The sequence below is a fragment of the Coregonus clupeaformis genome, unplaced genomic scaffold (assembly GCF_020615455.1).
Source record: "Coregonus clupeaformis isolate EN_2021a unplaced genomic scaffold, ASM2061545v1 scaf0054, whole genome shotgun sequence".
Lineage (NCBI taxonomy): Eukaryota > Metazoa > Chordata > Actinopteri > Salmoniformes > Salmonidae > Coregonus > Coregonus clupeaformis.
The window spans coordinates 872,312-888,322 of NW_025533509.1; the positions used below are offsets into that span (position 1 = coordinate 872,312).

A 16,011-nucleotide genomic window follows, 5' to 3' on the forward strand; every position below is an offset into this window, starting at 1 on the left:
CTTGTCTATTTCCAGTTCCTTCTAGGGATTTCACAATGCTGGAGGAGCTTCCTTCCACACAATAACAACTGAACCAAACATGATTGGATAGACTTCAGATCATTTGTTCATTTGAATAACAACTTTTGTAGTTAAACGACCCTTTTACCCTCACTTTAACTTAGGGTTGCAAAATTCTGGTAACTTTCCCAAAATTCCCTGGTTTTCCAGAAATTCTGTTTGGAAGATTCCTGGAATTACAATAAGAGGAATAAAGAATTTCAACCAGGATTTTGGTAAACTAGAATTCTGTGGTACTCGAATTTTGCAACCCTACTGTCACTTCATTGTAATCTGTCCCTGATTTGGAGTCCCAGTTAGTGGGAGAGACAAGGACACCAGCATTTCCCTGGTGTACGACTGTGTTGTGTGTTTGTGCCAGCTCCATGTTTAGCATGGGCCAGGCTGGGACAGCAGGCACGTCTGTGATTGCGTGTCTTATTGAAGCCAGCTGTGTGTGCTAACTCAGTGACAGAGGACCAAGGAGTGGGGGGGCGGGGGGTGGGGGTTGGCAGCAATGGCATCCCATCCAACAACACACCATCTGATCCAATAGGATGTGAAAAGCGTGCCGGTCATGTTGGTTTAATCAAGGTGTAGGGCTAAATTAATCTGCCAACGTCATGTCAACACAGGGCCTCCCCCTCGCCCCCGTGTCTCTCTGCTGGTCTTCTTTCTTTTTTTTTTTTTTTTTTTTTTTTTTTTTTTCTTTCTTTCTTTCTTTCTTTCTTTCTTTCTTTCTTTCTTTCTTTCTTTCTTTCTACGAGGGTCAGAAACCAGCTGAATGCACAAGACTGGATGGTGGTTGTTCACTAATCACCTCGTATATCTAAAACTTCTAAGTATTCCCTGGCATAGTATGCAGTAGGTATGCTGTACTTGAAGTTATTGTAAGAGGGACTGTGATGCTGCAGTTTTGCTGATGGGGCTGTCTGGTTTCTGACCTATCAACTTCCTCTATTAGCTGCCTGAAGTTGATTTAGTCTGTGTCTCAATGCACTAACACGGCTAACTTCCCCATGGCCCTCCTTCATTCAACCACTGTCGTATTTTACAAATGTATCAAGTACAATTTACCCCCCCAATCAACCAACCCACCTGTTCCCCTCCCGTCCCCTAGGTGGCGTCATCAACCTGTCGGTGCCGGTGGTGCTGCCGGTGTCCGGGGCGGACAAGGAGCGTCTGGACGGCGTGACGGCCATGGCCCTGGTGTACGAGGGCCGCCGCGTGGCCATCCTCCGCAACCCCGAGTTCTACGAGCACCGCAAGGAGGAGCGCTGCGCCCGCCAGTGGGGCACCACCTGCAAGGACCACCCCTACATCAAGGTCAGTGGTTAGTTCCAGATACCCCTACCACATAGACAGGCAGGGCAGCCACCGTCCGGTCCACTGCAGCGCGAGGGGTGTTGTGCCAGGAAAAAGCTGTCAATGTTGAAAACTGTTGAGTAACACCCCTGCATCAAGGTCAGTGGTTAGTTCCAGAGAGCCTATCACATAAACGGACAGTGGGGGCTACGGACCGTTCCACTGCACAGAAAGGGGTGTCTTGACTTGCCGACGAAAGCTGTCACTATTGAAAACTGTCATGTAACATGTTGAAACGACAGTGTTTGTTATCTTTGTTTTGCTCAAACCGGTGCTCGTGACAGCTTCAGGTGACAGTTTATGTCATGTGTGACAGGGAGGAGCCTTGAAGTTCTCACACCTCCCTCCACCACGTTTATTATCATACACCCATACCTTCTGTTACGGCTACACAGTCCAGAGCTTTTTAGAATATCCCACTGATGGTTATTATGAAATGGAACCCTGGTGATAATACTGAACAATACAGGCAGGGCTCTGAGAATTATCCTTAACGTGCTGTTTGGTAAACACTCTCCCCATGTCCAACCCAACCAACTCTCCCCTTGGACTTGTACGCACGCACACACACACACACACACACACACACACACACACACACACACACATTCGTTCTAATAGAAGACAGATTCTAGGTGACCCTTTTCCTCAATGCTGCTTATGGAAGGACTGAATAAAGAAAGGAGCTGCTCTCGCCTCCTTCCCCTGTCAGAACTGCTTGTGTAATCGCTCCATCCCCCTCGGACCGCCCTCAATTCGCACACATGTTTTATTTGGATCACAGTCTCTCTCTCTCGGCCCTCTCTCTCCATCTGGCCCCTTCAAACTGCATTTTATTTACACAGGGCTTTTAGTAAAGCTATCCTGGACTTGGAGCTGGCCCCGCTGAACACACACATACACACGCTAACCCTCGCCAGCAGCCACCCACCCTTATCCATTCCAAATATACCCCAGCAAATATAGCAACAATTGTTTCCATCTGCCTCATATTGACTGTTATTATATCAGTGGGTGCTCAGGTAGACTTGATGGCGAGTGAAATGATCCCAACCCTCTGCTTAAAAAAAAATAACAGGCACCAGCCGAGCCGTGGCGAGGGATCAAACCTGGAAAAGCTGTATCTCACACACACACACACACACACACACACAAGTGCAGTTGCACACACACGCCGCCACGTCACACAGCAGGACTGGAGACCTATAACCGGAGACCTAAACCCTATCCTCTAGACTGATGGTGGCGAGCCGGTAGGGTTATTTTTAGCAAACTGTTCTGGACAATTTTTGTCTCTCGACAATTTTGTGCCTTGTTGCGCACACACACACACACACACACACACACACACAGAGGGAGCTGGAGTAGTGCTATACTGTCTTCAGCCTAACTCAGTCTGATGATTTTAAACACACTGAACAGACACACTTAACACTTAACCTAATTGTAAATCCCAGCCCTGTTGAAATACCACATAGGCCTAGTGAGCTAGGCGTCTCTCCTGTTTCACTCAAACTGACCTTCAATTCAACAAAGACTTGAGTTGAACAGTCAACACTATCTTCAGCGTCTGTCATCCATTCTGGGTTGGTGTTCAGTTGGAGACACTGTCAGTTTACCAAGAAAGCAGCGTGGTTGGCTGTCCATCAGCTACCCATAATCCTCTAGTGCTTCTGAGTCTGGTGGCTCTGGCCCTGCTGCAGGCAATGCATGCTGGGTAGTGGGTTCTCCCAGACCTGTCACTCACTGTTTCTCCAACAGTGCCTCCTGTCCTGTCTCCGCTGTGTGTGTACAGCTTGCTATGATTAAGGTGTCACTCGTTAAAGAGCGTGTGTGTGTGTGTGTTTAACTCCCTGCGCTGGAGCCGATCCATCAACACACCCCTCGCGGGCGGCAGCCCCTCATCCCGTCTCCGTCTCTCTCTGAGACTAGGAATAACCTGCTCCGTATTACGTTGCGGTTAATCCACGTTTCCTGTTTACTCCTGTCAGGGCGACAGGAGCCTTCACGTCGGAAACTACAGCATGCTGAATTGTTTAATTTAGCAGGAGCCCCCTTATATCTAAAACACAGTGTGTGTGTGTGTGTGTATTATCGTAAATGCTGTTTGGGGCGAGCTAGGATACTAATATTTTCATCTTAGGAATGTTTAAAAAAGATCTAATGTGTGTTTGGGATTTGAATTGAAGCCGGTTTTCCTCAGATTGGTTTTTTCTGTCTCAGCCTCCAAAGTGAGGGCTGTTCGTCTGCTTTACCACTGATCTGAAGCCAGTAGATCAGACTAGGGGCGGCAGGTAGCTTAGTGGTTAAGAGCGTTGTGCCAGTAACCGAAAGGTCGCTGGTTCTAATCCCCGAGCCGACTAGGTGAAAAATCTGTCGTGCCCTTGAGCAAGGCACTTAACCCTAATTGCTCCTGTAAGTCGCTCTGGATAAGAGCGTCTGCTAAATGACTAAAATGTAAAAATGTAGTTGGATTTAGTGGAATGAATGCACTTCTTCACATCGTTACACTAAACTCCTCCATCCATCCTTCCTCTCTGGCTTATTCATGATAATAAAAAGAGGGCAGACTTGTAGCCACTTCTGTTCTCTCTCTCTCAAATATGTTTCATTGAAGACTAAAGATATATGCAGTGTACATCATCTTGTGAATAATATAAGCGCCATTTTCTTAGTTGTAATAGAAAAATAACCCTGCCTTCTACAACTTGCAAAGGCTTGGGCCAAGTGCACTACCAACGTCTGTCAGAAACAGTCAGTCAGTGCTACTGTGGAATCCTCCTCAGAATATAAATTATAGCCCGTGAAATCTAAGACTCAGCCCCCATACAGTTAAATCCATATTAATAAACCCCCCTTTAAATCAAAACCATTACATGCCAGTGTGACCATGTTATCTGGGACATCATAACTGATCACTAGCAGGCTCATATTATTTTCTAACCTTAACTCCTTGAGTAATATTGAATAGCCATCTCTATAAGACACCGTTGTGTACTTCTGGTCTCCCTGGTCCTGCCGTAGTCGATCCATAGTCCTGACGTGTGATGGTTTAGTACTACCTGCAGAGTGTACTCCATAGAGAGCTCTATTACGGGAGTCAGTGGTTACAGTGTAGCCAGCACAGACTCCAGTAGTAAATGCCCAGAGAGGCAGACCAAGAGTTATAGCCTGAAACAAAGCTGGCTTTGCCTGAGTTTAGCAGTACTTTGGGGACATTAGAACAATCTTGTAAGGGGAAAAATCGCTTCAATGCGGTCCATGAGCTCATCATGGATGGTGTCTCATTGTGGATTACATTACAAATATTAGTTTCCTCTGAGTTTTTTTAAGTATAAGAGAGAGAGGTGGTAAAGGCATAAAGCAAAGGGATTTTATTCTTTCTCACTGGGTTCCAATTTGTAGGAGTCTCTCGTTCAACTTTTTTATATGTTGTATTTAAAGTTGTCTGGGGCTGTTATTGATTTTATATATGTAATCCCGCCCCACTTGCAGCGGTTGCCAGATTGGGCAGGTTTACTGTTTGCAGCGGTTGCCAGATTGGGTAGGTTTACTGTTTGAACAGTCCTTAATGGATGTCATAACTGCAGTATGAACATGTAGAGGAGTTTTTTACCCTCAGTTTCAAATTGATCCATAGCCTCAGGCTCTTCATGTACCTCTGACAGGATTGGATAGGTATAAGCAATATGACCATTATCAACCTTTGCTCTTTTCTTGATAGGTATCTGAAATGTCTACCTTATATTGCTTACACCTATCCAGTCCTTTCAGATCTGCACAATACCCGGAGTGAAATAAGTTCTGGTAAAAGGTAATTGTAATGTCCTGGAAAATGTTGTTTTAAAAAAGAAGTGGGATACCTGGAAAATATATGGGCTGCAGTGTAGTACTGTATGATACTGATGGTCAGGAGGTTCTGTCTGGTCTAGATGGTAATGTGAGAGTGGAGACTGACACAGGTGGAGGAGACCTGCAGGTCCTGGACAAGATCAGCTGGAACGATGGCCTGACCAGTACAGACTCAATCCTACTGAGCCAAACACAAGTTCAAGGAGATGAATGCAGGTAATGTGAAGAGAGTTATGGGACAGAGAACAGCCTAACCATCTGTTGAGCCTCCATCCCCCCTCCCCCCCTCCCCTCCCCCTCCCCTCCTCTCCTCCTCTCAGTTTAAGAAAAGTAGGATCTCAATCAGTCTTTCTGTGACTTTTTCTCCTCCAGACGCAGTGTTTGCCTTCCAGCTGCGCAGAACCCGGTGCACACAACGGCCACGTTCGATGGAACCACAGGCGTCTGATGGAACGGGTTACCGCCCGCATCCTACTGCTGCACTCACTGGGCGTTAATCAAGGACGACGACGTGCCTTTAGAGTGGCGCATGAAGCAGCATGCCGCCGTGCTGGACGAGGGCGTGCTCAAACCCGAAAACACCATGTGGCCATCTTCCCGTCGCCCATGATGTACGCCGGCCCCACTGAGGTAAGCTAGCAGTGACCTGACCATAGAAATAAAACCCATAGAACGGTCCTCCCCATTCAAGTCAATGGTTGAAATAATGGGTGGACTGGCAGCCAAGTCCATTCCATGGATTCTATTTCTATGGACCTGACAAAGTCTGTAACACAAGCCAAAGTAATGAGTACACTTGGGAGCACAGTTCGAGAACTGGAGGCTACTTAAATTGCCTGATGGTCACAGTGATGTAATATAATGGGACAGTCCGATTTAGACTTAGAAAGTTGAATATTATTTCTGTCCCTTTGTGTTGTCTTTACTTGATGCTTGTCTAGCTGTTTGAAGTCTGCTGCTGTGCTTTTAATCAAGGAAGGTAGGGCTATGGGAGATGATCATTGAGACCAGACGAGGTGTTAGTTTGTTTGGGGAACACAATGCAGCCTGAAGAGAAATGGCCCATCATCTGTCCGTGTGATCTTACAGCCTGGCATCAAATGCACCACAAAAGCTTCCTTATTGTTAAAAGTAGATCCAACGCATTTTCTGCTTTTTTGGGGCCTTCTGAGGATAAAGAAGCTTTTTAATGTAATTCGATTGTCCTCCAAGAGTTGCTGCATCTTCTCTCTACTTCAGTTGTCTCCTCAATTCATTCACTGTTGTTGGAAAGCGAGGTAGTGGTAATGATCCCTTCCCTTCAGATGCCCTACACCCATACAATATAAAGACTTGCTGTGCCCGAAATTATACAACATGCCTATGTGCAGTCCATAACCATACATTTAGAAGAAAATAAACTGAATAAACATTAAATATTTTCCCGCCATCCAATACCCTATGAAATGTGGTGTGCGTTTGACTAATATGATATTCATCATCATAAGTCAAGTTTATTTGTCATACGGTGCCTTTGTGAAAGTATTCATACTTGGACTTATTCCACATTTGATGAAATTGTGTTTTTTTCTCACCAATCTACACACAATACCCCATGATGACAGTGAAAACAACATGTTTTTAGAAACTTTTGCAATTGTATTGAAAATTAAATACAGAAATATCTCATTAACATAAGTATCACAACCCTGAGTCAATACATGTTAGAATCACCTTTGGCAGCGATTTAATGCTGTGAATCTTTCTGGGTAAGTCTCTAAGAGCTTTGCACACCTGGATTGTACAATGTTTATCTAAAGAAAATCTGCTTGGTCAAATTGGTTGGTGATCATTGCTAGACACCCTTTTTCAAGTCTTGCCATAGATTTTCAAGCAGATTTAAGTCAAAACTGTAACTCGGCCACTTCGGAACATTCACTGTCTTCTTGGTAAGCAACTCCAGTTTAGATTTGGCCTTGTGTTTTAGGTTATTGTCCTGCTGAAAGGTGAATTAATCTCCCAGTGTCTGGTGGAAAGCAGACTGAACCAGGTTTTCCCCTGTACTTAGCTCCATTATGTTTAATTTTTTATCCTGAAAAACTCCCCAGTCCTTAACGATTACAAGCATACCCATAACATGATTCAGCTACCACTATGCTTGAAAATATGGAGCGTGGTACTCAGTTATGCGTTGTCTTGGATTTGACCCAAACATATTCAGGACAAAAAAGCGAATAGTTTGCCAAAATTTTTTTGCAGTATTACTTTAGTGCCTTGTTGCAAACAGGATGCATATTTTGGAATATTTTTATTCTGTACAGGCTTCCTTTTCACTCTGTCAGTTAGGTTAGTATTGTGGAGTACCTACAATGTTGTTGATCCATCCTCAGTTTTTTTCCTATCACAGCCATTAAACTCTGTAACTGTTTTAAAGTCACCATTGGCCTCATGGTGAAACTTGAGCTGTATAAATCAAATAAATTTTATTAATATGCGCCAATAAACAGGTGCAGACATTACAGTGAAATGCTTACTTTCACAGCCCTTAACCAACAGTGCATTTATTTTTTTATAAATAAAAACAACAACAAATGTGTTGAGAAAAAAAGAGAGAAGTAAAATAAAATAACAGTAGGGAGGCTATATATACAGGGGGTACATGCAGAGAGTCAATGTGGGGGACCGCAGTTGGAGGTGGAAGGGAAGTAATATGTAATGTGGGTAGAGTTAAAGTGACTATGAGTTAGGAAGGACGCCTGTATCTTTTGTAGTGACTGGATGTATTGACACACCATCCAAAGTGTAATTAATAACTTCACCATGCTCAAAGGAATATTCAATGTCTGCTTATTTAGTTTTTTTACCATCTACTAATAGGTGCCCTTCTTTGCGAGGCGTTGGAAAAACTCCCTGGTCTTTGTGGTTGAATCTGTGTTTGAAATTCACTGCTCGGCTGAGGGACCTTACAGATAATTGTATGTGTGGGGTACAGAGATGAGAGAGTCATTAAAAATCATGTTAAACACTATTATTGCACATAGAGTTAGTCCATGTAACGTATTATGTGACTTGTTAAGCACATTTTTACTCCTGAACTTATTCAATAATATTTAGGCTTGTCATAACAAAGGGATTGAATACTTATTGACTCAAGACATTTCAGCTTTTCATTTTTTATTAGTTAGTAAAAATGTCAAAAAACATAATTTCACTTTGATATTATGGGGTATTGTGTGTAGGCCAGTGACACAATCTCAATTTAATCAATTTTAAATTCAGGTTATAACAACAAAATATGGAAAAAGTCAAGGGGTGTGAATACAAGGGGTCTGAAGGCATTGTATGCACAGGATACACATGGTACGCATGGTACGCATGGTACAATGCTTACTTGCAGGTTCCCTATCGACGATGCCACATGATAAGAGGAAGCAAGTTAAGAATAATACAAAATAAACTCAATGTAATAAAACATTTAGTACATTTAGCAGGAATATAAATCCAGGGAAGGCACAGTAGGATATTTACACATGTGCCGGGGAGGAGCATAAAATAAAATAGCTGCCAGATTGGAGGGAGTGGGTCTGGTTAAATGGCTCTGGTCTGAGGTCATCTTAAGACCCGCTCTGCCCTGGCAACCAGCTAACAAAACAATGCACTTCATCCCTCCCTCTCCAGACTGCCTACAGAGTTTAACTGGTTTTTTTTCTTCTCCTAACTCCTTTTGTTCTCTCATCAAGGGCTTTTAGTTTAAGGACTAGCGTCTTAGGTTGAAGACTTCCAATTTAACAGGATGGGAGGAGGGTAAGTAGTAGGATAGGCCAAAAGAATGAATCTGGTTTTCTTTTATCATTTGAAACTTCCACTCGAGTTCAGTTTATTGTTGTTTCTGTAATGTGTGGTAAAACCAGATTCTCGCATTTCGACGGTGGGCGCTACGTTCGGGGGGGATTTGAGCACTCCTGTCCAAACGTCATTACCGTAATTGACTGTTTATTATTGAAGAAATTGCTTTGTAATGTAGTTATAGGGGGCTTGCTTCCATGTCCATCGGCAGCAGCAGCGAGAGCAATGTTCACTCCTATTTAGGGTAATTGTGCTCCACCGTACGTGATTACGAATCAGTCAAGGTAATCAAGTGCTGTTTTTCCCTTCCCATCTCTCTCACCACAACGTGCCTGTTGTGGCAAGGCCTCCTTGTTTTTCCAACCCACTGAAAGAGCTGCCCAACCACTTCCCCTTCTCCTGGCTTACCATTAAAACGTTCTAAACGTTAGCATTCACTTTGAGTGACCAGAGGGGTTTTCCCATTGAAAATGCTAAAAGGTAGCATTAGCGCTAAGTCTAGTATTTTTCCCATCAGAAATGCCAAAAGTTAGCATTGACATTCATTTTGAGTAACTAGTATATATATATCTTTTACCATAATACCACAGGTGCAGTGGCACTGCCGTGCCCGAATGGTGGCCGGCGCCAACTTCTACATTGTGGGTCGCGACCCGGCGGGGATGCCCCACCCAGCCACGGGCAAGGACCTGTACGAGCCCACCCACGGCGCTAAGGTCCTCACCATGGCGCCTGGACTCATCACCCTGGAGATCGTACCCTTCAAGGTGGCCGCCTACAACAAAGCCAAGAAGGCCATGGACTTCTACGACCCCAAGAAGTAAGTCCTGTCACTCACTGTTTGTTTTTCAGTCTCCGTCCAGCTCCTTGTTGTGTGTTTGTGTATAAGTGTGTTGTCTGTCTGCCTGCGATTTTGTGTTTGCATGAAGCACAGGATGATTAGTCCCAATGGAATAATGAGCGTCTTGAGGTCCGAAGAATGTAATCAGTGGATGTCACTCATAATACCAGTGTTCTTCAACAATAGATGTAATGAAGTCCAAATGTTATATTCTTGAAGGTTTTAAGATGTTTCATCATGATGATGAGTCCTGGTCATACAGGTCTTGGTGACCTTTCTCAACCAATCAGAATTAGTCACCATTTAGTCATACTTTTACCTAGATATCAAAATACTAGTAATGTGTATATATACTGCCTTACAGTCTTGAAGTGGGTAAGCAGGGTTGTGTTCATTAGGACAAACAACAAAACGTTTTGCAACGCAAAAAGAAAATGAGCGTTTCTTATTTTTTTTTGCCTAAATTTAACTAGGCAAGTCAATTAAGAACACATTCTTATTTATTGGACAAGTGTAGGTAGTAGATACCTCCCTGTTTCAGATTGTGGTGAACACGCTCCAGATATCCATCGGTGGCAGGAATGTTGTTCAACAGCCGGTAAACATTATCATGCCTTCCTCCAATAACCCAAATTGATCATTCATTAAGCTTCTCCACTCAAACCTCCCATGTGTTTCCCTTCCTTTTTACGTCTTTATCTAGAGCAAACAGCAAAGCCAAGAATAACAGGAACTACTTTGCTTTCCTATGTGCCTTACAGAGTTTTGTGGCTTTCTCAGAGCTTTTGAAGTCGCTCGGAAATCACCGAGAACTGCTATTAATTAGTCTGTAAAAGTCTGTATACGGATACTGCAGACGATGACTAACGAAAAATCGTGCAATCTCAGTGTGCTATGGGCTTTAATCCCGTCCACGCTACCACTTTATCGGCATGTTTGGCTTAGAATATCATGACTGGAAACTGATCTGACTGATCAAAGGAATATGATGGCTAAAAAGTAAGAACTGATTGATCAAAAGGTCGAGTAGATCCATGACGTATGTTTTGATATCAGAATAAATTGAGTTGACGAGATAAATATGGTATTTGTATATCGGGGGGGAATACCACAATCGGCAGGAGAACTAGTCTGAAAGGAAATATTTCCCCACACCTAGTTAAGTTTCACCTAGGCATGGGATTAAGAAATGGAGCACAGATATATATTTGAAAGCAGGAGAATCACTCCCACAGCAAGAGCCACAACTGACAAAGCTGTTTTATAGCCTGTTTCATCTGGCTTTCCATACTCCTAGTCAAGTATGTTGATAAAGCCTCACGCCAAAACAATTTGGTATGTAATAAAGGAACAATAAATGAATATTTCTCTATCAACTTGTCTTCTACTACGAGTGGCTGAACTATCCTTTATCCAGTGTTTCTGGACTAGTTTTACAATTGGATAAGACCGTTTGGATAGCACTAAATCTTCCTGCTAAAGCGTGAGATAATTCTACGGTGTGACTCAGTGGAAACGTAAAAGTAATGGGACAAAGGTCTATAGTGGTTACTCTGTCACCACTACCAGAATTCCCCTTGTGTTCTTTTCAACAAGCCCCCTTAAGAACTGCCGAGTCAGCGCTCCGCAGTCTGGCTTGTCAAGTACCTTAACCACGTTATATTCTTCTCCTTCCAGCAAAGTAATTGTCCGTTTTCTGACTGTCACAATAACATTATATAACAGGCGATTCATTTCAGCTCAAATTGTGTTGTTTTTATTAATATGAAACCTGAAGACCCGAAAAGAGCTAAGTCAGGAAAGTTCATAGCCGTACTGACTGGCTCTTTCTGACCATATCAGTGCTAGGCTAGCGGCTAGGGAGAGCTGAGAGCAAGAGGGTAAACGCTAAATCACTATTTCAAAGGTTCTGGTTGGCGCCTTCTGAAATTTATGGCATTCCGTCTGCTCTCGGGCCACTCCTCGTGCACATTGTGCCAGCCGGGCGCTGCCAAATGTGAGAGGAATATGGATGCTAGGCCTAATTGCCAACGATCCCCCTTAAAGTCTCCCTCTATAGTGTAATGGCTCAAATCAGCGCAAGCTGTTTCTATTTCCACCCGCATATTAAGTGTTCCTCCTCTGCTGTTTGGAGTTTTGTGCCTTTCTGTGTGTGCATCTCTCGTCGGTCTCTCTGTCGGTCTCTCTCTCTCTCTCTCGGTCTGTTTGGGGGCCGGGCGGGTCTGTCTGTCTGTGTGTGTGTTCTCTGTGTCTCCCCCCTTTCTCTCTCTCTCTCTCTCTCTCTCTCTCTCTCTCTCTCTCTCTCTCTCTCTTTCCCCTCTCCTGCCATTTCCACCTATTGTAATGAATACAAGTCCTCCACTATCAGAGTTCATCAAAGTATTTTTGTAAAGTTTTAGGACCAGAACATGTTGAGCATAGTATACAGTAGAACAGGTTAACTGGATAGCGATTCTAGAATTTTCACTTCTTCCCAGTGAGACTGCAAGTGTTAGCCCCTTGGCCCGAGCTATAAATCTGATAGAAAATAGGACAATCTGATAAGGTGTGACAATCAGTACAAAAGTGACAGTAATTTATGGGGAGAATACAGTAATTTATGGGGAGAATACAGTAGTTGAAGATGTGTTCAACAGTGGGTTTGCATTACAAAGGTCAGGAGGAAGGTTATCCCATTACTTCCTGTGGAGAAGGAGAGCCAGTCTGTTTGTCTGAAGGTGTAAAACGGGAGCTGACACGTTGGCACCCCTGTCAGACACACACACGTGCCCTGGGCTACCCACAATGTCTGGTCTGCATTGGGCTGCACTCTGTACTGCAGGCTCAGGTCTCACTGTTGGGCAGAGGAAAATAACATGAGGATGACTCTCAGCAGCACTAGGGCAGGAACTAGGGAGTTTTCATGTCATTTATCTATTACGTTTATTTGAACAGGGACAATGTACTACAAAAACACACATTTCAGTACACTTAAGAAATGATGCATTGTACCAGATTTAACAGCTCATTTCCATCTGCTGTGGGTTCAAGGAATAGACAACCCAGAACCCACAGAGTCCTTAAGAATGAGATGAATTGACTAATTTTAAAGTCCAATTCAAGAATGGAGAAAAAAAAGACATTTTCTGAATTGAAATGAAAATGAACCCCAATCCAACCCCTAAATTGTCTGCTGGCTTCAAAGTGTAACTTCAGGAGTGTGGTAGACAGGAGGGGACTCTGCAGAACGTTTGGAACAGGAATTTGCATCAACTCTCCAGCCCCCCAGTAGCCTCCTACTAGAACTCTGCTGGTCAGGAACCCATGATGAGGTTTAATGTGTGGAAACATTGTGGCTCTTGCTGCGGCTCTAACAGTACAAATCTATACAAGACACTCCGCTGCGCACATCAGCCCACATGACAGCAAACCGCGGAGAAACGAAACCACATTTGACAAATGTGATTATTATGAGGAAAGTGCATTGTAACGGTGGTGAGAGCAGGAATGTGCTTGAATGTTACCCCATTTGTCTAAATGAAGGAATCTACAGTAGTATCTAATTAATCAAATCATTGACAAATAATATTTAATTTATCCTCCACTTACTATTAATGTGTGGCGGAGTCATGGGGAGACTGTATTTAGACTAGCTCGGTTTGTTGCAGGAATTCTCTCAATTTGGTTTTGAGATAATTAGCGTGTTAGACATGTTTTTGCCAGTGTTTATTTTTAACCAGTTGTTTAAACTGAAAAGTCTAACAGAAGGTTTGAATTTAATGGCGAAGGTTGACGTTAGATTTTCTTTCTTTTTTTTTGCCGCTATTTGAAGTAATGTTTTTATAAAAATTAGTTTATGTGTTGAGATTGGTTGATATACGAAGTCCCCTAGCATAAGGGGACTCAGAAAAGGCATAGTTTGCCTAAATTACCGAAATACCTAGCCTTTTTTTCAAACATATGAAGTGCATTTTGTGAATTTCCCAAAGAACCTTCCAGTTGAAGTTGTATGCCATTCATCCACACAGTGAGTTAGAAGATCTGGCCCACTCTACCAAACAACCTTTCAGAGTCAGGCTGTTGAAATGAAGACTGTGCCGTTTTAAAACCTCCGATTTTGTTTTCAGCCATCAAGACTATGAATCATCTCAGGGACACGATGCTGCAAGAGATGGCTCGCGAGGGACAGAACCCTCCGGAAGGTTTCATGGCCCCCAAAGCTTGGGCTGTACTGGTGGAGTACTACCAGTCCCTGGAGAAGGCTACATAAGGTCAAGGTAGTGGTAAAATGGGGGACATCAGGGTCGGATTATTAGGCACACAATAGCACTTTTTAAAATGTTTCTCACCAAGAAAAAACGAAAACAAGCGGTTTATTGGACAAGTCCAGATAGTCCCTCCCTGCTTCAGTCCATTTTCCTTTGTTTGGTGCCTAATGAATACGACCCAGCTATCTCCTCTAAAACAGTTAAAAGATGAATACGAGGACCACTGAACAGCTATAGCTATCGTTCCATCCTTGCTCTGTGGCTCGCTTCCAGATGTCCCCCTCCAACACACACTCCACCTCTCCACTCCACTCCTCTCCTCTCTCATTCTGCTGCTTACTGTCACTGGCTTCAGTCTTACCACACTGAGGATGTAATTTTTATTTAAACTCACCATTTAGAAATTGGTTTCATCAATTGTGCAACTATCAGTATTTTAAATGTTTTAAAAATGGGTTCGAAGGTCCATTTTAAAAGGTGTGATGAGGCGAAGATTGTGAATGAATTGTCTTTTTAGAGAATGATGCGAAAAGTTCCCTCATTATGTAACAAGATGTGGTTTAGTATGAAAACATGATACATGTAGGAAGTCAATGTACCTCTTATTAATATTTCATAGAACTGTTACCGTGCCCCGTGCCCATGGCTAAGGTGATCATATTGATTATTTCCAGTGTTTGGCTTTGTCCCTTTGTCCGCATGCACACTGCAAATAAGTTCCTGGAAACAGTAGACTCCACTAGTGAACTTAAACAAAGCCATCACTGTAGCTTCACTCTGTGGGTAACTGTCATCTGAGGTTGTTGGCCTAACTGTGGTTTGAATTGAGTTTGAGGTGAGTGCCTTGTCGTAATGTTTCTCACAGAGAGACATTGCATTCTTCCTCACACACACACACACACCTGTTCAATCTCCCACTTGCCTCTCTGTTACAATAAAGCGGTCCAATAGCTCCAGGAAACAATCTGCACAGCAGATGAGAACGAACTAATGAAATGTTTTTGGATGTGCAATTGACTAAACCTTTAGAAATACTTACACACTGTTTTAACATTAGCTTTATTTCCATACTGATAAGTGATGATATGTTATCTTTTTACCTTGATGTGGCATGTAGTGAAAGTTGCTACCACCCAGATGTGTTTTAGTGAATTATCCGTTTTTTGGTTGTTGATGTTCACACAGGAGGCTGGTGGCACCATAATTGGGGAGGAGGCTGTGGTAATGACTGGGGCAGAATGGTGGAATGGTATCGTAAATACATCAAACGCATGTTTTCAATGTGTTTAATATTAGATTTGCTCGCTCAGCCATTATTATGATGTGGTTTCCCCTCTCCTGTGTTCTGTCACTATATATATTAGTTTGTTTGCTGGTTTTAATATTCTTTGTACTGAGTTATAATATTTTCCATTTGGTTACTACTGTACAAACATGCGTCTGCTCTGTCAGTATGGTTGGAAGAAAATATATCGGTTTATGTATTATTGTCCATGTTCTCCAATAAACCGCTTTTAGCAAATAGATAATTTGTGTTAATTTTAGTGGGTTATATGGTCCACAAAAGCTACATATAAATAAAATAGTTCCAGACTCTGAAATATACTGTATCATCAAAGAATTCATGTTTAACTCAGAACTAAATCTAATTTGCTTCGAAAAGAACTAATATTGATGAGCTTTCAATGAATCAAACCAGAGTAGGTGATCTCATTCCAATGCATACTGCTAGGAATACTCCTGTCATTTCCCATCAGGCACATATAGTACTGACGTATGTGTGACAACCTGTAATGTGTTTCAACTGGTCCTGCTGTGGTTTGGTGCACGCTCCCAGTGCCT

General features: G+C 42.9%; 1 pseudogene; it reads left to right on the top strand.

Annotated features, from left to right (window-relative positions):
• Positions 1–434: 434 nt before the first annotated feature.
• LOC123483264 lies at positions 435–14,171 on the top strand (annotated as a pseudogene).
• The last annotated feature ends 1,840 nt before the right edge of the window (positions 14,172–16,011 follow it).